This window comes from Talpa occidentalis, unplaced genomic scaffold (genome assembly GCF_014898055.3).
Source record: "Talpa occidentalis isolate TD23 unplaced genomic scaffold, MPIMG_talOcc4v2.1, whole genome shotgun sequence".
NCBI classification, from domain to species: Eukaryota; Metazoa; Chordata; class Mammalia; order Eulipotyphla; family Talpidae; genus Talpa; species Talpa occidentalis.
Window position 1 is genome coordinate 95,941,996 of NW_026555331.1, and position 22,293 is coordinate 95,964,288.

The window sequence follows — 22,293 nt, forward strand, 5'->3', positions numbered from 1 at the left end:
ATGAAATATTTTAATTTTATAGTAATGTTCATTTTTATAATGCTTATTTTTAAAATGATAGATGATTCTTAGTTTTTTGTATATAATAATCATATAAGAAATCACCACACTATTTAAAAATAGTCCAATAATACACACATTATTTTACAATAAGGAAACAAAGATTACACACATTTGCACAAAAGCTATTTACTGTCTTTTCTAAATCTGAGGCTCACTTTACTGGTATATCTAACCTAGATCTCATTAATTAATTTTTTTCAAACTTCCTGTTTATGTAGTTTTAGTTCCTTAGCCAGAATTAGGTAAAGTGAAGTCCTTAACATTCTAAACATATTAACTTGTATATAAACAGGAAGATTCAAAGTTGGTTAGCTGAAGCAAGGGCCAGACTTAATAATAAATTGTAACTTTAGATTGTAAAAAAATTAGATTTTGTGTATTAGCCAGAAAAATTTCTCTGATTTTCATTTTCTCAGTTTTTCTCATGTGACCATGCAAGAATATAAAAAGTGAGCAATGTGCTTAGTTGAAAAACATCCTGGCTAAGAATAGATAAAGAATAGAATTGAATGCATGTTTCCAGACACTTCAATTAAGAAGTCAAGGTGATTATACTGCACATTCACTCCACTACTGCATTATTTAAACATTTTCATGCAGGGACAAGATTATGAAAAATTCACAAGCTTAGTAAGTTAGGGTGAACACAGTCAACTTCATTTTAAAAGTTTTTAAAATCTGTGAAAGTTTTGAATCTAAGTGACAGATATTGTATGTTGTTCATTTGTTCACATCTGCAGTATCAAGTATGGTGATACTTAAGGTGGTTTGCACATTGCAAGGGATCATTACAAAAGTCCATTTCAGACATATAAATGGCAATTTTTCTAGCTATTATTTATTTAGGTGAACAGCATTCTGTTACCCAATTTAAGTGCTATTGATATCAGAGATACCCACTGTGGCTATATAACAGATGTATTCTCAATAAGCACTCAGTGGTTAAACTTGGCATTTTTACCTGTGACCTTGGGTGTCCTAATAGGTGCTGTGCATGTTTCTCACACAGTTTTGGAAGATATTTAGATTACTTTCCACCATTCTAGGGAGATGTTCTAATGTTTTTCCTAAGCACAATAATCATATTCTTTCTTTCATTAAATTAACTACATGTGAGGGGAGAAAGATGAAAATATATGAACAATTTGTCTAGCTCAGGGTAACCCAAGTTAAATTTAGGATATGAAATTTCTACTTATTGCCTGCTTTATCGTGTCCCATGAACACACACTTGCAGCTAAATAAACCTAACTGTGTTTTTCTTTAGCAGGAGTAGAAATAGTCTACAATGGTAGCAGTCCAAATACTGAATAGGTTGCCAATCACCCTCATTGTCTCCCACCCAAAGTACCATTGGTGAGATAAAATGGCTTGTATTCAGTTAAGCTTAAAATAAAAAATGAATGTCTTATTCTTGTATATTTTTTAACTGCAATGTGAATTATTCTATTTAAAGTTTCCACTGAACTAGAATGAGATTCAATTGTCTGGCCTTGCCAACATGTAGGGCAAAATTCACCATATTCTCTTTACCACGCAGGTGCATCTGGATGGCATGGTTTTATTGTCATAAGAGGTCAACATTTGGAACTTTCCTTAGGTATGCCACTTTTTAAGTAATCCTCATCAATGTTGAAAATTGTTGCCTTTGACATGTGGGAGATTTTACACTATGTGAAGCCAATCAAATTCCAGGTTTTTGCTTGCTGGAAAACACAGCAAAATTTTCATTGCCCTTGAAACTTCCCTTGGCTCTTGAACTTTACTATGAAACAAACAGCTGGTCTCACAATAAGAAGCTGTGATTGATTGAAAAGACATTTTCATGAATGGAGTAATTGAAAATATATGGTTTCATTTCATATATTTATGGTAATGCACAGTCTGCACTGTAAATGTACCAGAATGGCTATAAGCATTTCAGATAGAGTCATGGATCATTGACTGTTCAGATTGGTTCATTCTTGCACACAGAGAAAGTAAATGTGTGTGAGTGTGTGTGGTAAAATGAAAGTATGTAAAACTAAATTGTAGTTGAGACTTTAAATCTGATCAGAAGGAGGGATAGCCAGTAAGATTTTCCTGTTTAATTTCCTGTAAGGATGACAATTCACCAAGAAACAATTTTCAAGATGCGAGGGATTCTGATGGGGGATACATTTCTCCTTCAGTGCTTTATGTGTTCATTTTAGTGGGAACAAAGACTCTTCATTTGCTCTTTCTCTATTTCCTAAGTCAGGAGGAGAGTAATAGTGACCTGGGTCAAGGACAAAATGGACTCCTCAGAGTCTTTGTGGGATAACAGCACCAGACACAGGCATTTTAATGTAAACACTGAGGCAGTAACAGTGCAAGGGTTTATACATGACTGGTTGATTAGATTTTGTCTTTTGGGGGTAAGATCTTTCTCTGATGATTAACTCTCATTTTGAATTCTCTTTCTATTCTCCTGTGAAGCTGAAAGGAACTCAGGGGTTTTCTGTTCAAATAAAATACTACCCTAGTGTTTTATTTCTCAAGCCATGAGGAAATATTCATAATAAGTTGAGAACAAATTAGATAGTTTATTGCTGAAAGCTTGAGGGGCAAGTGCCTTCAATGCTTTTGCTTAAGCTCATCTTTTCTGGATTCTTCTCTCTTTCCGAATGCTACAATCTAGTGGACCTACATGTTAACTGGGGGAAGGGAATCCAGGGAGCTACTCCACCTCTGCATGAAGCAGGAGGAGGAGGGGGAGTGGGGGATTAGGTCTGTCTTTTTATTTTTTAAAGTGTTGTAATTTTTTAAAAAGATTTATTTATTTATACAAGCACTGGGGTACAGGCCAGATGTGTGGGAGGGTGAGAGAATTCACCAGAGACAGAGCAGGGAGCAGAACAGAAACACTGTTGAGAGGAGCAGCGGGTGAGACAGGAGAGGTCTGCTGTGCCATGTGGGAATCTGCTGCAGAGGCTGCGGACAGCTCCGCAGTGCGGTGCTCAACCCGCTGCGCCACCTGGGAAGCCCCAATTAGGGGCCTGTCTTAATTTGAAAGTACTTTACTTCCCCAGTCTAACAAACTTGCCATGGCTAGGATGGAAGTCTCTATTTTAGATTTGGGATGTCCTTTTCTGTTTGTGTGTGTAAATGTAGTTATGTGCATACACAAAATTATAAGGCAGGAGGCACCCATTTTGGAGTGGGTGAGTCTATGGCAGGTGGCTAGAGGGGAGCTCAGGAATCCCAGCCGTCTTTGTCCATGGGATAAACTGGATATCATCTCTCCAAGAGCCTTGTGTGCGGCACTTAACACTTTGCTCTTGTCTTACTCTTGCACACGTTCAAGCTTTAATTTCTTATTTGGCTAAATGTTGTTTGGGGCTGAATCTATATCTAATTCAGCTTTAATTCCCAGAAAAGCTTATACATAAAGCAACTCAAATATTTTTGTAGATTAACAGATATGTATAGCAACATTTAGTCAAGCCATGAGGAAATATTCATAATAAATTGAGAACTAGACGTTTGATTGAACAACTTTGAATTTGATATCCCTAGAGACAGAGATTAGAGTTGGTGTTAGATTAATACCTACATTTTTCAAAAGTGTTTTGTTTTAGAAAATCAGAATGCACAAATGTAAATAGAAAATTATAATGAGCCTGATTTACTCATCATTGATTTGCAATAATTGTCCATCTGTGAGCAATCTTATTTCATCTCTACCCCTACTCATTCTCCCCAAACTCAGATTATTTTGAAACAAATCCACAGCATCATTTCTTTTCAACTCTAAATATTTCATAATACTAAATGCATTTAAAATTCTATACTGCATATCTTTTTATGCTCACTATTTTATTGAAATAATAAAATTTATATCATAATGTGTTTGGGGTATTTACTAGGCTACTTAGGTAAATTTAGGAACTTCCAGAAGCTGGCTGTGAATCCTATGGTGAGGCAGTTAGAATTGTGATGACTAAGCTATACAAGATGACATTATAGAAGAGCTTAAAATAAAATTAAGAGAAGTTCCATGTGTTCCCTGTCACTCTGATTTGAGTGCCAACATTCCAACATCGAATCAATTTTTCCAGACCTAGTTCAAGTTTAATAACACATTGTGGTGGCCAGCATACCAAATGACATCTAGTCTTGGATCTGCCATAGGCACCACTTCCAACATCTGGAATGGTTAAAGAGCAACCCCCAGAAACCACAGTGAAAATCCAAGTGGAGACAGAATCACAGACCCTGGGGTCCTCATGAGTATCAGTCTGCTACCAATCACAGCAGGGTCGCTGTGACTCAGCTGGTGGAATCACCCTGTTTTCTAAGCAATCCCGGAAAATGCCGTTAAAAATCGTGTAGACCCCACATTTGTATAGCCACCTCATTTAGCAGAGTGCCTATACATGTGTAGTAGGAAGTGAATATCTTGTGAATTGGCTGAGTTAGATGGTGAGCAGAAATAGAACAGCACTTAGAAATCAGAGTTGTAATGGGTACATTGAAACAGTTCATGAAATAGCATTTAACTGCTTATTTTCAGAAAATGCCAACAGAAGCAGAGACATTTTTAGCATGTGGAAAACAATAATAAGATGAATGATCATGATTTCATATTACATGGTCAAAAATTGGTGTATACTCTGTAGATTTACAAAAAACATGTATATTTGAGGTGGATAATGGGAACACAGCGGCAGGTGGGAACCTGGCTTCTAAGGAGTTGGAGGAAATCATGTCAATGGATTCCTTCCAGCAGAGGTGCAGACACACAGATTTCTGCTGACAAATTTCTCTTGGAAGGGGCCATGCAGGGTCCACATTGCAATTCACAATATTGTGCTGGGAGAGAACAGGGAAAGGGTTTGATAAGATTTGTGTTACAGAACAGTATACTTGATCATGTTGTCCCAGGGTACTTATTTATTCAAATTATCCATTATAGACTTTTTCATTTTTCAGAATTAATGGAATCTTTATGGCATTATTAGGAATAAGGGCAGGGATGTCGATGTATTTGATGACTATAATATAAGTGAATCCTGTCTATCAATCAGTTTTCTTCCATGTAGGTTTAAAGGGCTATGAAATGGGTGACTTCATTTAGAGATGCAGAAAAGTCCATTATTGCAAACCAGAGCTCTGGTAAAAGCCAAGGTGGAATAGGACTTAGACTAGACTTAGCATCCTGTGTTAAACTTCCTCCTCCATTTACCTCTGTTCTGCCCCCTTTTAAAATTTGGGTCTAGGACAGACTCCTTTTCTCCACATCCTCACCAGCACTTGTTGTTTCTTGTCCTTTAATATGGACCATTTTAATATTTCCTCCATTAAAAAAATAATAAAAAAATGGGGACTAGAATGTTTTGGTATGTCCAATAGGGGGATGGTTAGCCTTAGACAGAGTTTTCATGGAATCTGGGAGAAGAATGGGGATAAAGTCTCCAATCGGATGTTCCAGTTGGCTCATTAATTCTGTTATGATGAGGGAAGGAGCTACTTTTGACTCATGTGTCCACACCTTAGAAGGCAGACTGACCCTTGAAAGGATCACTATGACCCGTTCAACCCAATTAATAACTTCTTTTTTATGGAGGGGAGCTAGGAGGGAGGTGAGCAGAGACAAGAAGGGTGGCTATATGATTGCAGCTTCTATTTTGTTATTTATTGGTGGTTTAATAAACATTAAAGAATTGCCTTTAATGTTTCTCCAGGCTCATCAGCCTATCAGCACAATTAAGGTCACCAAACATCAACCTAAATTTTGTTGACTTAATACTTAATCCAAAAACTCTATTTCCTAGAAATTTATCTCCAGGTAATATTAGAAGTCACTAAAGAACATGCAAAGCACTCCTTCAGTAGTTAGCCACACTATTTTGCTGCCCAGAGATATGCTACACCAAAGGTGCTTCTTCTATTGCTTTGTCAGTCACAGTTCTATGCTGGTGTGTACTGTATTCTTAGAGCTACCAACGTTTTGTGGTAGTTTGGAAGAAAAGCTCTGTCCTGTTAGATTGACTCTGTGAGGAGATTGTAAGTGCAGCCTAGACTCAGCTGATTAGTAAAACTAGTCTCTTTGTTCTTATTTATAACCCAGATATGCGTGCAAACTCAGTTAAGTATTGCTTGAAGTAACTGCTATCACCACGGTTCTCAAGATCGCTTTGCTCCTTTTGACACTTAGGTTTGTTATTGGATAAGGGTTACTATGTCACCACTGCTTTTCCTTTTGCAAAGGATATTCTGAAGTTTCATTTGCCTTCATGAAATAGATTGCTAGTAGGTCACATCTACTTGAAGTCCTGCAGTGGAGAAAGCTTTCATTTGTTTCCTCCCGTGTCTTTTAGGGCCATTGCAAATGGCCTTACAATGGCTTCTCCCACCTGTCTCTTTGTGTGACATGCCTGGACTCTGAATCCCAAACTAGAGTTAATTAGGACATCATTCATCATTGTATATAACTGCAGTGCCTTCTCTTTCTTAAACCGTGATTCCAATGCCCAACACAAATGAGTTTGACCACAGATTAATCAGAGCTCCACTTAGAACCCATTTCAGCACATGAGGTCTTCCATTCCAGTGCATAGACTGCTCCAGAAGGAGGTTGGAGGAAAGTTTATCCTTGATTTAATTTAAAATTTGATAATAATTGTTCCTGGGTCTCATTTTCTGTCTGCCATTCTCTTTCTTTGTGTTTCATATGTTGTATAATTATATTATAACATTGGACTCTTTTTCAGGACTGTTTAGGATAGTAATGTTTTATAACCCACTACCTTAAGCACTCTAAAATTTATTTAAAAGTAATTTTTTAAAGTTTGTCATATATATGTAATGATTGCTCATTACACAGAATGAGTCTTTTCTACTTATTTTAGTGGTTTCTCAATTTTTATTATTTTATGTAATATTTATGACAGTTAAATATTTGGAATTCAGGGATTCTGAAATCTTTTATCTAGTAAAAGAAGATAATGAATTGAATAATCTCTAACTTCATTTATAGTCTCAAAATTCTATTTATTTTCATAGAACCTTGCCACAAACTGCTGCTGCTTCTTGTTTCTAAATTAAAATGATGAGGTTAAATTGGCCAGGAACTCTTAGCACATTTACAAAATTTTAATAACTGAATGCTCTTAAGTTGTAAAATATACTTTTATATCAGAAAAAAGTGTTTGGAGTTTTTCAGATGTAGTATTAATCTTGTAATTGAGACTGCTTGCCATATCATTTTTGTAATATATCATGCTTATTATTTTTCAATAGTTAAGACACTAGATTTTAACCATGTGTTATGCTGGAAATTTGGAGCATCCTAAATCTGAATTTAAGGAATGTGCTCCTGTAAGGAGTAAAAAGATTTGGGAAAATTGCTTGTTACAAATTCCATAACTGTAGCACAGAAAGAATATTTTGGGGAAGCTCAACTATGTGAGAGAAAAAGTATTGTGTGCAGTGCTTTCAAGAAGTGAAATGTAAACAGTTGCTTCTGCCTTTTTGCAAATACTTGACTCACTCCTGAGATATGGGGCAGGGAGGGGCAAGCATCACACTTAAGAAACAGATGGCCAGGCTAATAGCTATCCGGGGGGTGGGCTGGATTTAGGGAGCATGAAAGCTGTAGAGAGGGGCCCGGCACAGTTCTATTTTGAGTCTACAAAGTAAATGCTAAACTATGTGGTGAATCACAGGCTCTTGGATGGCCGATAAAGGCAGCTGAAATCATGGACTTGGCATTAGCAAGAACTAGTGATGGAAGAAGAAAGGATAGCTGGGGTCTATTTTTTTTCCTAGAACAATAAAAATTTAATGATATAGCTGAGGTCCTATAACTCCTATCTGAAAAAATGAGATTTTAATGTGTGGATTCTTAAGTTTGTCCATCCAAGAAAATGGGATTAATTATTTCCTATAATATTAAGACATTTTATGACTATTAAAATAATGTAAACAGGATAAAATACAAGAACCGCAGTGCTGGAGGGCATTAGAGATGCAAATTCAGATGCCTAACACACCAAAACCCTCATGCAAATGTCATAACAGGGGCCAAAACTCAAGGTTTGTTTCCCCTTGTTTTTATTACACCATTCTTTTATTTTTAAATTATATTTAACGAGGTAACACTGGTTTATAAAACTGTACATATTTTAGGAGTACAGGTTCACACCTCTTCAAGTATTTGTTTTCATCTCACATCCATCACCAAAGCCCCAATAATCCTCCAGAATCCATTGGTCCCCTGCCCTCTTTTCTCCTACCCCTGCCTCTCCTTCTGTTGCCTCACTTCTGCAGCCATATTTCAAGGGTTTGATTTTGACTGTTCCTTTGCTTTGTTCCTTTATATCCACATGTGAGTGAAATCATCTGGTATTTGTCTTTCTTCTTCTGACTTATTTTCCTTAGCATAGTCCCCTCCATTTCCATCCAAGTTGTCGCTAATGCCAAGATTTCATCTTTTCTGATAGCTGATAGTATTCCATTGTGTGTAGATACCACATCTTCTTGACCCACTCATCTGTTACTGGTGCTGAAGTTGTTTCCATGAGTTAGCTATTGTAAATAGTTCACGCACTCCAACAAGAACTAGGAGTGTGTGTATCCCTTTAAATTAGTGTTTTCACATTCCTTAGGAATAGCCCATATCAAAAGGACCAGACCCAACAAGTGTTGATGAAACTCAAATTTTTTAATCTGTGTGAAATTACTCAGTTCCCTTTGTAAAAAGGGGAAAAGATGGTCATCAAGATATGAAATACTTGAATTACTGTATAGCATGTATATAATAAAGGCTTGTATTTTTAGTGAACTGATGCAAATGACAGTCATCCTTTTCTTCCCTATTTAAGAATTGTGACATCTATTTTTTCAAGTATATTAAGTGACTTATTGTAGTTTCTAAAATTCTAATGTAAACAAGATATGATCTGTAGAATTTATAATTTATGATCATGATCACTTCTAGGAAGAAAGCATGTTGCTATGACCAAAATGTATGGGTGATAATACCTATAAAGCCATCCCAAATCCATGTAAAGGTAAGGTCAGTTCTATAAAATTCTAAAAGAATAAGTCCAAGCAAAGCCAAAAGTAATAAACATGACTAGTCATTTTGCATTATGTAGACAAGAAAACCAAAATGTCTGACTGAAATCTGCCTCCCCCAGTAGTGGCACAGGTGACATTAATGTCAGTCCATCTTGGCCTGGGTCTTGAGTTGGTGGCCCCGCCCCTCTGGTGACTTTCTTTCTTTTTTTTTTTTTTGGTTTTGTTTTTTATTCAGAGAAATCTTTGTTTTTTTTTTTTTATCTTAAATTTTATTTTTATATTCCCCCATACAATTGCAAACGCCCCATTCTGACCCCAATCCTTCCCCTCCTGCCCCCACCCCCCAAAAAGTGTCTCTGGTTCATAGTTTTTTGTTGATTTTGATTTTCACTTTCTTATATTCATTTTCCTGGTCCCTTATTTAAGTTTTCTAGATTCCTGCTATGAGTGAGACCATCCGGTATTTTTCTTTTTCTTTTTGGCTTATTTCGCTGAGCATGATCCCTTCCAGCGCCATCCATGTTGCTGCAAATTGCATGTGTTTATCTTTTTTGAATGCTGAGTAATATTCCATGGTATATATGTACCACATCTTCTTGATCCAGTCATCTACTTTTGGGCATTTGGGTTGTTTCCAAAGCTTAGCTATTGTAAACAGTGCTGCTATAAACATAGGGGTGCAGGTGCTCTTTGGAATTGATGTTTCTGTGTCCTTTGGGTAAATACCTAGGAGTGGAATTGCTGGATCATATGGAAGCTCTGTTTAGTAGGTCCAGAAATCTCCACACAGCTCTCCATAGTGGTTGGACCAGTTTGCACTCCCACCAACAGTGCAGAAGAGTTCCTTTTTCTCCACATCCTCGCCAACATTTGTTGTTGCTAGTTTTTTTAATACGTGCCATTCTCACTGGTGTGAGATGGTATCTCATGGTAGTTTTGATTTGCATTTCCCTGATTGCAAGTGATGTTGAACATTTTTTCATATGTCTGTTGGCCATTTGCATTTCCTCTTCAGAGAAGTTTCTTTTTAGCTCTTCTGCCCATTTTTTGACTGGATTATTTTCTTTGTTGTTGCTGAGTCTCATCAGCTCTTTGCAGATTTTTGTGATCAGTCCTTTATCATTAGTGTTGGGTGCAAAAATGTTCTCCCAGTTGGTGGGGTTTCTCTTTGTTTTTTTTATTGTCTCTTTTGCTGTGCAGAAGCTCTTTAATTTGATGTAGTCCCAGCTGTTTATCTTTGCCTTCACTATCACTGCTTTGGGTGATGTGTCTGTAAAGATGTCTTTGATGTGCAAATCCCGTAGTGTTTTGCCTATATTTCCTTCTATGTATTTTATGGTTTCAGGTCTTATGTCTAGTTCTTTAATCCATTTTGAGTTGATTTTTGTGTATGGTGTGAGGTAGTGGTCAAGCTTCATTCTTTTGCATGTAGCGACCCAGTTTTCCCAGCACCATTTATTGAACAAACTTTCTTTGCTCCAATGCATAGTCTTTGCTCCTTTGTCAAAGATTAGTTGACCATAAATCTGTGGGTTTATTTCTGGATTTTCTATTCGATTCCATTGGTCTGTATGTCTGTTCTTGTTCCAATACCATGCAGTTTTGATGATTATGGCTTTGTAGTATAGTTTGAAGTCTGGGAGTTTGATGCCTCCATTTCCTTCTTTTTTTTTCAGTAGAGCTTTGGCTATTCGGGGTTTTTGGTGATTCCATATGAATTTCATCAATAATTGTTCTATTTCTTTGAAGAATGCCATTGAGATTTTGATTGGAATAGCATTGAATCTGTATATTGCTTTTGGTAGGATGGCCATTTTAATAATGTTTATTCTTCCAATCCATGAGCAGGGGATGTCTTTCCATTTCTTTGTGTCTTCTTCTATTTCTTTTAAGTGTTTTATAGTTTTCTTTGTATAGGTCCTTTACCTCTTTTGTTAGATTTATTCCCAAATATTTGATTTTTTTTGTTTCAATAATAAAAGGGGTGGTTTTTTTGATTTCTTCTTCTTCAGATTTATTGTTTGTGTATAGGAAGGCTACTGACTTTTGCATGTTGATTTTGTATCCTGCCACTTTACTGAACTGACCGATGAGTTGAATTAGTTTTTCTGTGGAGATTTTGGGGTTCTCTATGTATATTATCATATCATCTGCAAATAGTGATAATTTGACTTCTTCTTTTCCTATTTGGATTCCTTGGATGTCTTTCTCTTGTCTTATTGCTCTGGCTAGGACTTCCAGTATTATATTGAAAAGCAGTGGTGAGAGTGGACATCCTTGTCTTGTTCCAGATCTTAATGGAATTGCTTTCAGCTTTTCACCATTGAGAATGATACTGGCTGTTGGCTTGTCATAGATGGCCTTTATGATGTTGAGGTATGTTCCTTGTATCCCAAGAATTTCAAGGGCTTTTATCATGAATGGGTGTTGCACTTTGTCGAAAGCTTTCTCAGCATCTATTGATATTATCATATGGTTTTTATATTTCTTTTTGTTGATGTGTTGGATAACGTTGATTGATTTTCGGATGTTAAACCATCCTTGTGCCCCTGGAATGAATCCAACTTGGTCGTGGTGAATTATCTTATGGATACATTGTTGGATTCTGATAGCTAAAATTTTATTGAGGATTTTTGCATCAGTGTTCATTAGGGAGATTGGCCTATAGTTTTCCTTTTTTGTGTTGTCCTTATTCGGTTTTGGTATTAGTGTAATATTGGCTTCATAGAACGTGTTTGGTATTGTCCCTTCCTTCTCAATTTTTTGGAAGAGTTTGTGAAGGATAGGCACTAATTCGTCTCTGAATGTTTGGTAGAATTCATTTGTAAATCCATCAGGTCCTGGGCTTTTGTTTTTGGGGAGGTTTTTGATTACCATTTCAATTTCGCTGCTTGTAATTGGTCTGTTTAGGTGTTCTATTTCTTCTTTATCTAGCTTTGGGTGATTGTAGAGTTGTAGGAATTTGTCCATCTCCTCTAGATTGTTGAACTTGTTTCCATATAACTGTTCATAGTAGTTACTGATTATTCTTTTGATTTCTGCTGTGTCCGTTGTGATTTCTCCTCTTTCATTTATGATCCTGTGTATTTGTGCTTTCTCCCTTTTTTCCTTTGTGAGCCTGGCTAGGGGTTTGTCTATTTTATTTATTTTTTCAAAGAACCAGCTCTTGGTTTCATTGATCTTTTGGATGGTTTTTTTAGTTTCAATTTCATTTATTTCTGCTTTGGTTTTTATTATTTCTTTTCTTCTACTGGTTTTGGGGTTTTTTTGTTGTTCTTTTTCTAGATCTTTGAGCTTCGAGATTAGGTTGTTTCTTTGAGTTCTTTCTTGTTTTTTGATGTGAGCTTCTATTGCTATATATTTTCCTCTTATTACTGCTTTTGCTGCATCCCATACATTTAGGATATTGGTGTCCTCCTTGTCGTTCAATTCAAAGAATTTTTTAATTTCTTCTTTGATCTCCTCGTTAGTCCAGTGGTCTTCCAGTAGTGTGGCTTTTAATCTCCATGAGGTAGGATAGTTCCTTGCCTTCTTTTTATGATTTATTTCTAGTTTGATGCCTTCGTGGTCAGAAAAGATGGTTGGTATGATTTCAATCTTGGTGTATCTGTTGATGTCTTGTGCCCCAGTATGTGATCGATCCTGGAGAATGATCCGTGTGCGCTTGAGAAAAATGTGTACTCCGTTTTTTTTGGGTTTAGTGTTCTATAGATGTCTGTTAAGCCCAAATGCTCTAGGTCCTTATTTAGAGCTTTAGTTTCTTTACTTATTTTTTGTCTTGTTGATCTATCCATTGTTGATAGTGGTGTGTTGAAGTCTCACACTACGTATGTGTTTTCTCTGATGTCTGTTTTCAGAGAGGACAACAGTTGTCTGATATATTTTGGTGCTCTTTCGTTTGGTGAGTATATGTTAATGAGTGTTATTTCTTCTTGAAGTATTGTCCCCTTAATCATAATGTAGTGACCATTGGGGTCTCTTTTTATTTTTTTGAGTTTGAAGTCTGTTTTATCTGATATAAGTATAGCTGTTCCTGCTTTCTTTTTTGGCCCATTTGCTTGTAGGATTGTTTTCCATCCTTTGACTTTGAGCCTATTTTTATCTTTTGTAGCTAAATGTGTTTCCTGGAGACAGCAAAAGGTTGGGTTTTGTTTCTTAATCCAGGCTGCAACTCTGTGTCTTTTTATTGAAGAGTTTAGTCCATTTACATTTAGAGTTAATATTGATATGTTAGCATCTGTATTTGCCATTATGTTTGTCTTTCCTTTGATTTTATTTATTCTTTTAATAACTTTTTTTTTTTTTTGGTCTTCTTTCGTTGTTATTCGTCCCTCTGAGGTTCTGGCTTTAGGATTCCTTGTAGTATTTTTTGGAGTGAGGGTTTATTCGTAATGAAATTCCGGAGTTTCTCTTTGTCTGGGAAGGTCCATATTCTTTCTTCATGGAGGAAAGAGAGCTTTGCGGGATAGAGTATTCTTGGTTGGCATCTGTTTTCTTGGAGTCTGTTGACTATGTCCCTCCACTCTCTCCTTGCCCGTAGTGTTTCTTCAGAGAAGTCTGATGTCAGCCTGATTGGTTTTCCTTTGAATGTTATCTGTTTCTTCCCTCTTGCCAGCTTCATTATTTTTTCCTTGTCCTGGATTCTTGGGAGCTTTACTATTATGTGTCTTGCTGTGTTTTTCCTTTCGTCGTGGAAGTTTGGTGTTCTTCTTGCTTCTTGTATATCAATTTTCAGCTCCTTCTTCGCATTTGGGAAGTTCTCTTCAATTATCTCCTGGAATATTTTCTCTGTTCCTACATCTCTCTCCTCTCCTTCTGGAATTCCTATAACTCTTATATTTCCTTTCCTCATGGAGTCAGATAGTTCTCGAAGTCTTTCTTCATTCTTTTTCCTTCGTACTTCTCTTTCCTTTTCTGTTTTGGTTCTTTTTATTTCTGTGTCTTCAAGAGAACTTATTCGTTCTTCCATTTCATCTATTCTGCTTTCCTTGCTTTTCCCGGAGTTCTTTAGTTCCTCCATTAATTCTTTGATCTCCTGCATTTCTTTTACTTCCCTCTTTAGGGACTCAATTTCATTCTTCTGACCATTGTTTTCCCTCTTTAGGGACTCAATTTCCTTCTTCTGATCTATCACTTTTTTAATCATGGCAATTTTAAATTCTCTTTCTGGAAGGCTCAGAAGTTCTTCCAAGTTGCTGTCGTTGCAATCTGGTGAGTGGTTTTCTTTTTGTGGTGTGCTTCTTTCCTGAGGAGTTGTTAGGTTGCGTGTGGTTCTTCTACTCCCTACTGTCTGTTTTCTAATTTGTCGTATGCGTTGGGACACTGTGATGCTCGGACTGACTGGCATCTTGGGTGAACTTCTCCGCTCCCCTCTGGCTCTTCCAGGAGCCATCTCTGCCTTCTGGGGGAGCTTTCTGCTGGTTTTAGGCAGTTTTTACTGAAGAAATGTCCCTGTTCTCAAATGGTGAAGCGGGATGCAGTCCCTGCGCCTCCGGTTTCAGGCACACTCTTCTGCGCCCCCGGTCTGCCCCGGACGTGAGTGCCTGCTCCCTCTGTGGGCTCAGACTGCTGGTCGGAAGGGGCCTGGCGTGGAATAACTTCCCGGCTGGCCACTGCAGAAGCCTTCTGCCCTTTTCAAGCAGTCTTAAGAAATTTCCTGTTCTATGGGGTGTTAGTGACTTTTTTTTTCCTGGTCACTAGGTGGCGCCAGAGATCTCTCCTAGTGTCCTTGGGGGGCTGATTTTCGTCCCCCCAACCCCGTGGGACAGGGAGCAGAGCGGGAATGGTAGGGTACACCTCAACAGCTTTGGGGTGCTGTGTCTGCCTTGTGCCCCACCGTCGTGGAGAACCCACGCCCCGAATTTTCGTGCCCCGGGTCTCAGTTCAAAGCCCTCAGTTCCAGGACGCGGGCTGTAGCCCAGTTCAGTGGCGCGGGAATGGCGCCTTTTGCACCGCTCCCGTGCCCGGGTGCCTGGTTCCTGCTCACTCAGGGAGGGACCTTCACCTCAGTGAGGACCTCCGCGCGTCTCCCCGCAAGCCTAGGTTGTCTCCCCGCAAGCCTAGGTCACAGGCGCGGGTACCTGGGCAGCCCCGATTCCGGTCTGCACTTGCTTTTCAAGCTCCCCCGGCAGCCCGGGCTGTGTGCGCGTCTCCCGGGGTCTTTGTTCTTCTCTATTGGCGCCCGGAGCCGTTCGCTCACCGCCGTGGCGAATCCTGCAGGGTTCGCCTCAGCTCCCGTTCACGGGGTGTGGTGGCTGCAATAGTTCCTTTCCACTCACAGTCCCGCTTGCTGCGTCGTTTGTTCTTGTTAGTCGTTTTGGTTTGTTGTTTCCTCCTCTCTGCCGGTCGGAGAGTGCCGCCTCTGTGGGCGGGGGAGGGGAGCAGGGTTCTGCGCTTCCCTCCCTCTAGTCCTCTTTTATGGCCACTTTCTTCTTCGGGTAGTTTGCTGGAGTCGTCCGTTTATCTTCCGTGTCCCAGTTCTCACTGGGACCTGCCGCTTTTCCTCCCTATTCACTTTTTTTAATGGGAGATCTTACTCGCAGCGTCTCCTCGCCGCCATGTTGCTCCGCCCATCTCCCCTCTGGTGACTTTCTACACAAGGACGAGGCTACAGCCGGTAGCTCCCAGGATTTGCATCTTAACCCATTGCACCTGTTCAAACGTGTGATTCTGGTTCAGTGTTCCGGACTCTTCCTCCTTTTCCTTAGATTTGTCCCTTGAATGTAGTGACTGCTGATACTCTTCTAGGTATTTGCACTTGTGTTTTTAGATTCCATCTCTGCTACCAGACTCAGTCTGAGCTCCTGTCTTTTGGGGGCGCCAATATAGCAGTTAGAATTCCTGATGGCTTCACACTTTGTCTCATCCACTGAACTTTCTCTTTTAATCTTCCCTCACAATCTTCCTTGTGCATGAACACCAACAAACTTCATGCTCACAACCTCTTTTAAAAAAGTTTTAAAATATTTTTGTAAGCTTCCCTTCAACTGTTCCTTCTCTCTGGAAAGCTCCTCTCCACCTCCCATAAAAGCATATCTGATTACTAACTGATCAAATACCATCTGTCTATAAAGCCTTCCTAGAAAAATTTAGATTTTCTTTTTTTTTTTTTAAAGATTTATTTATTTATGCATACAAGAGCTGGGGTACAGGCCAGAGGTATGGGAGGGTGAGAGGATTCACCAGACACAGAGTGGGGACCAGAACAGGCAGATTGACTGAAGTACACTACTGAGGGGAGCAGTGGGTGAGTCAGGAGAGGTCTGCTGCATCTTGCAGGTTGCTCCCTGGCCAGCCGAGGGATCGAACTCTTGCTTCAGAGGCTGTGGAAGTTTCATAGGTTGTGTCTTAACCCCTTGTGCTACCAGGGAGGCCAAGAATTTAGATTTTCTATTCCCCTATCCATGAGTCTCTAACACCATAGTGTAGTATATGTACTTCTATTGCCATCTTTTTGAAAGACCACTTTGTATCAATTCTCTGTGTTATGTCTATAGATGTGTATCTCTGGACTAAGTTACGATTCTGAAGGGCTTGAGACTGTCATTCATTTTTATGTCCCGGTAAAACTTAGCATACTGACAGGCAGGTCACTGCTATTCTGAAAATATTTGTGGAAAAAAATATGGCAGGGCAATAAAATATGGTGGTGAGCAGTGAATGTATGGATAAGTATGGGTGACTATTTTCTAAGTATATTTTAGAATATTGGTTTCAGATGTTTTCAAGGGAGTAAAGTGGAACAGTCTGCTATAAATATCACTGCTTATAACCCAGACGCATAGTTTGAAATTTTAACATCATCTCCTCTTTTTTTCTCCCAATATTGTGGATTTGGAGAGATTTCAAGTTCTTACCAAACAGCCTCCTCATTAGTATTCAAACGTAAATATGTTGATGGAAAACAAAATCATTGTGTTTCTTAATTGCTTATTATTTACATTCATATTACTTGTGTATAACTTAAAATATTAGAACATTTTAAAGCTTTGAAACTGGAAATTATTTCCCAAGGGAAAGTAAAACGGAGTTCTCTTGGATAGCTTTTCAAAATCTAGGAACCAATGAGTTAAAAGATTCTAAACTTGGCAAGCCAATGTCTACTATTCCTAGTGGGAAGTATTTGGGTTTTAACTTCCTTTGGACAATCTCCCAAGCTGGAGGGGAAATAAACATACTTCAAGAATCAAGGCTCCTTTTAGAAATTCAATTTTAAAATACTTTTTCAGGAATTCTGGCTGATTCTTTGAAACTTTTTTGTTCTTAAGTAACATTTCATCTCTCCTTTGTCAGCTTCCCAAACCAGCCTTTTCCTGGGCTCCTAGGGATTTGAAGCATTTTGGCAGGCTAAAGAGGAAAATGGGTGGGAGAAACTCACAAAGAGAGTGAGAAATGATGTTTCCACTTCCCAATATTCTTGGCCATATCGATTTTCTGTGTGGGAAGAGAAAATTCTGGAATCATTTCAAGCACTCTGCTGAGATTCAGACTCAGGTTTGGACTCATTAAATAAATGAATATTTAACATATGCTGGGAGCTTTAGAACTTAGGACTTTCAAACTTAGTCATACTTTAAAATTCAGTCCATACTCTTAAAACACTTAGGTTCACTTATGGCAATGAAATGTTTGCAACATTTAATAGCAATATACCAGATAAACATAACTCAGTTTTCAGTTCAATGGTAAATACAGAAAGAAGATTTCAGGGAATAAAGGAAGCTTTATAGATGGCATAGTAACATGAAAGTCATAGGTATTACAGATAAAATTGGAGAAGCATAAGAATATACAGAGGAGATGGATATTTAACTGGATTTCCAAGATTTAATAATAGTAATAATGATTATTACCTACCTTATTATGAGACTGTATCATATGCTTTATATTTCCTCTAATTCTAGCCCTGTGCAAAGTGTGTGTGTGTGTGTGTGTGTGTGTGTGTGTGTGTGTGTAATAAATTATTTATTTATTTTTTACATCATTGTTCATTTTTAAACAATATTTGCTTCCCGATCCCCCTCAGGTAATAAATTATTTTACTAATGTCTGCCATTTCATTGGATGGATTTATCTGACTTGTTGGTCTTTGTATCCCTCAGCTAATGTAGTATCTGGCAGATGAGAAGAACCTAATAATTATTTGTAGACTACAGATCAGGAAATATATTCCGAGGTTAGGTAATTTGACTGAACTCATGGTACCAGTAAGTTGAGAGGCTGTAATTTGCACTTGTCTATGTGATTGAAAAATCCAAGGTCTATTATAATGTTCTTGAGTGATGAACATTATTTAAAGAGTTGGGGAGAAATGAGAAGAACATGCAGGATAGAGAATAAGCATGAAGGATCATAGAGGGATAGCTAATAACCTGATTTCGTTATGGTTGGAAAAACAGGTTGGCAGAGTCTGTTAAATATATATCTAGGCTCAAAAGTTTTCATTTTTCTTTTAGCTTATGGAAAATAATAAAAGGTTGTTTTAAGAGAAATAATGGGCAAAACAGTGCTTTAAGAAAACTCATGGAGCAGCTGTTCAAAGAACATTTAGACAGAGGAGAGGCTCAAATCAGATGCCAGGAACTGATAGATAGAGATCTATCAGTGATAGATCTCTACCAGATCTATCAGGAATAGTGGGGTTTTCCACATATGGATAAGGGGCCTCTGTCACATAAATGTAAATTGAAGAACTGGGGCATGCAAGAGAGGATTTAAAAGAAAAATCTTCAGGCATTCATAACACATGGGTACTTCAAAAAGGGAAACATTTAAGTGTGAGTCTGTATAAATTTGTGAGTCTGTATAACTGGGAAAATGATGGGAAGACAGCATAATAATAATTTTAGTGGAATTCTTTAAACCTGTGTAATTAAGATCATGAAGGCCATATTTAATGGGAAGGAATTTGGATATTGTGGTCTGGACTAAAGATAGAGGCCAGAAATAGAATAAAGTAAAATAGAATAAAGTATCTGGAACAGAATAACTGGCACATTTTGAATGCTTAAACATGCTATTTATTATGTTCTTAATTAAAAAATAAATTCCATAAATAGAACAAAAGGAAAGAAAAGAATCTAGCAAACAAACAAAAACCAGTTCCTATGCGGTGTGACACATGCTACAACAGAGGATTATGTAATCACAGAGGACAGACATTTTACCTGGCCTTGGAGCAAGGAATTCCACACTCAACACCTGTCTGTATATTCCCATTGAGTCCTCTTTGAATGCCCCAAATCTTAATCTCTTCTGCAGTTTCTTATCTCAGTGGTTTCTCCAGTCAGAAACATAAAGATTACCCTACACAGACCATATTTCTTACCTCCTTGTTCAACATCTTTTCTTTTTATTAATTTTACACCCTGTTTTATTCAATCATTGATACTGTTCTCATTGTAGAAATAACCAAAACCATGGTAGAGGAGGAGAAACAAGGATTGGTGTTAAAGAGAGGAGCTCTATTTAAAAAATGAATTACTTGCTTTTGGCGAAACTCAGTATTGAACTGTAACACAGTATGATATACAGATTTTAAGGGTACATCTCAGTGAATTTTTGCAAATTTACAAATTGATAGAGCTGTATACAAGAGACACTTGTGTTCTGTGTTCAGCCATTAGAATCAGTGGCAAGTTTGAGGATAGAGTTGGAGAGCAATTTAAGCCTGAAATTTCAGGGAAAAAATGGAATTTAGTTAAATTATATTCTTCTTGGTAATAATGTATCTAAGGAAAGAAAGTAAAAGATGAAAATGAAAAAAGATATTGCTGCCACCCTAGAGGCCTCTCTCGGAGTAATCCTCCCTGAAATGATGCCATTATTCTGATCTATCACTAGAGATATTTAAAAACCTCACATAATTGAAACCATTCAGTATGTATGCTATGAACTCTGGCATCTTTCGCCCAGTATTATGACTGTGAGATGCAACTTTTCTCATGCGACCCATGGGCCATGCAGAAATGCATTGCTTAATTTTAGCAAATTTGGAAGTTTTCTTTCTATTATTGATTTTAACTTACTGCCACTGAAGTCAGAAAACATTTTTCATAAGATTTCAACCCTTTGAACTAATGAAGACTTACTGTGTGGTATAGTGTTCTATTAGGACAAATGTTCCATTGTATTGGAGAAGAATATGTACTCTGAATTGTTCAATACGATGTTCTATAAATGTCAATTTGGTCAAGTTTGTCAATCATAATATTCTACATGGTAATATTTTTTTACTTGCTTATTCTACCAGTTACTGAGAGAAGTATATTTTCTTCCTCTGCCATCATGAATTTGTTTAGTTCCTCTGTCTCTTCTCTATATAGATCTTGAAAACTTTTTTATTAGATACAGAGGAATTTAGGTTTGTTATATCCTCTTTTAAAGTGACATATTATCACTCTGAAATATATGTACTTACCTCTAATACTATTCCTGATCTTAAAGTGTACTTTGTCTAATATCATTATGGCTGTATACGTTTATTTATTTATTTATTTATTTATAGCTTAGCATTTTTGCTATTAGCTTTTTGTTATCCCTTCATTTTTAACTTTCAGTATCTTTTATATAAAACTTTACATTTAATATATATTATATCTTAGGTAGTCACATTACAAAAGTCAAAGTTCAAGGATGAGGAGCTGTCAGGTCTAGGAAGGAGTTAGAATACTAATCAGAACGGTTAGTGGAGGTTGAGGTTGTCAAAGAATTTGTGAAACTAAGAAGGAAGAATTTCAAGCAGGATGGAATATTCAATCTGCTCTGCTACTGTTTTAGCAGAGACACAATCTCAAGGACTGCAGAGACACTCAAGCAGATAGAGATTGTGAAAGATCATTAGATTCATTATTTAGTCATTAAAGTTTATTTTGAGTGAGAACATATAATGCAAAGCAGGTTTTAGAGAAAATGATAAGAAAATGTTAAGCAGCAAATTTATTTATTTTTTTTTAAATTGAAGTAACATTGGTTTACAACACTGTATGTGATTTAGAGGTGTAAGATATCACCCCTTTAGATGTATGTTACTGCTCCCACCCCAAGGCACCCAAAGTCCTCTATGATCCTTGGGCCCCTCATACCCTGCTCTCCACCCTCCCCTTCCGGTAGTCTCGTACTATGTATTAAATTTAACTGGGGAGGAAATAAAAATTTGTTTATATTTCTTGGAGAAAACTATCTTCAAGTTTGAGTTTGAAATGGTCATACCTTTTGATCTTTCCAATAAGTTTTCAAGTAATTACCTTGTATACAGGTACTTTGGTAACTTCCTTACAAAGCTTTGCTTTTCCTTTAATTATATATAAATTGAAATGCTTTCACAATCCAATGCAAAATTTCAGGCTACTTGTGCCCCAAAACAGAATGAACACAGCACTATCTACAGTTCTGACCCACAGGTTTAGGGGGAGGTGAGTGTAGTACAGAGTGACACTGGGGGCTGACTGAGTGATGAGAGGGTACTTTGCTGACCTATTTCTGTTCCTCTGTCTTCCTCTTCTCTCCAAAGATAAACCAGGCTTCTATTTTAAGACTTCAGAACACAAAATAAATCGTAAAATAAATTATGATTCAGTTGTGCAAGAGGAATTGTTTTTATGTGTAAAGAAAAAGAAACAGAGACAGGCCGGCCTCATGGAAGGACCTTTAAGACATGCTGAACCTGAAATACAGCACGATGCTGAGCAGTGGGTATGGAATGCCATGCTTCCCTAGACAGGCTGATTGCTTGCCCAACTTTCTAAAGAAAATTGCCTTGTGTACTTTTCCTCCCTTCCTCAGGGAAGACTCCCTAAGTGATTCTAAGATTCGCAAACATTCCAGGGAGGACAAGACTAAGTTGAGTCATCTCAAGTTGGTGGTCTGATACCACTGCTGATAGAGAAGAGAGAAATACAAATTACATGCTTGTAATTTATCCTCTGCACTTGCTAGGTGTCTACATCAAGCAATTATTTTGAGAGCTAGTTTAGCCTGTGCATACTTGAATATGGGTGATAAGTATGGAATGCATGTAAATGCTGAAAGGATAATAAGGTAGGTTCTTGGAAAAAAATTAGGAGAGATGATTCTGGAAAGGAGAGGCTCTCCTTATCCAAAACAAAAAGCTAAGAGGATTCACTTAGACTAAATATTTAAAGTACGTATGGTGGGGGAGGCATGGGGTTTCACAGTTGATGTTTT

The 22,293-nt window shown here is 37.6% G+C and overlaps 1 long non-coding RNA gene across 1 annotated transcript in view; it reads left to right on the forward strand.

Annotated features, from left to right (window-relative positions):
- Nucleotides 1–22,293, forward strand: part of LOC119247629 (uncharacterized) — a 260,801-nt gene that overhangs the window by 63,561 nt on the left and 174,947 nt on the right. Inside the window, exon 2 of the long non-coding RNA XR_008550746.1 lies at nt 1,604–1,663. This is a non-coding gene — a long non-coding RNA (uncharacterized LOC119247629). The remainder of the gene's footprint in view (nt 1–1,603; nt 1,664–22,293) is intronic.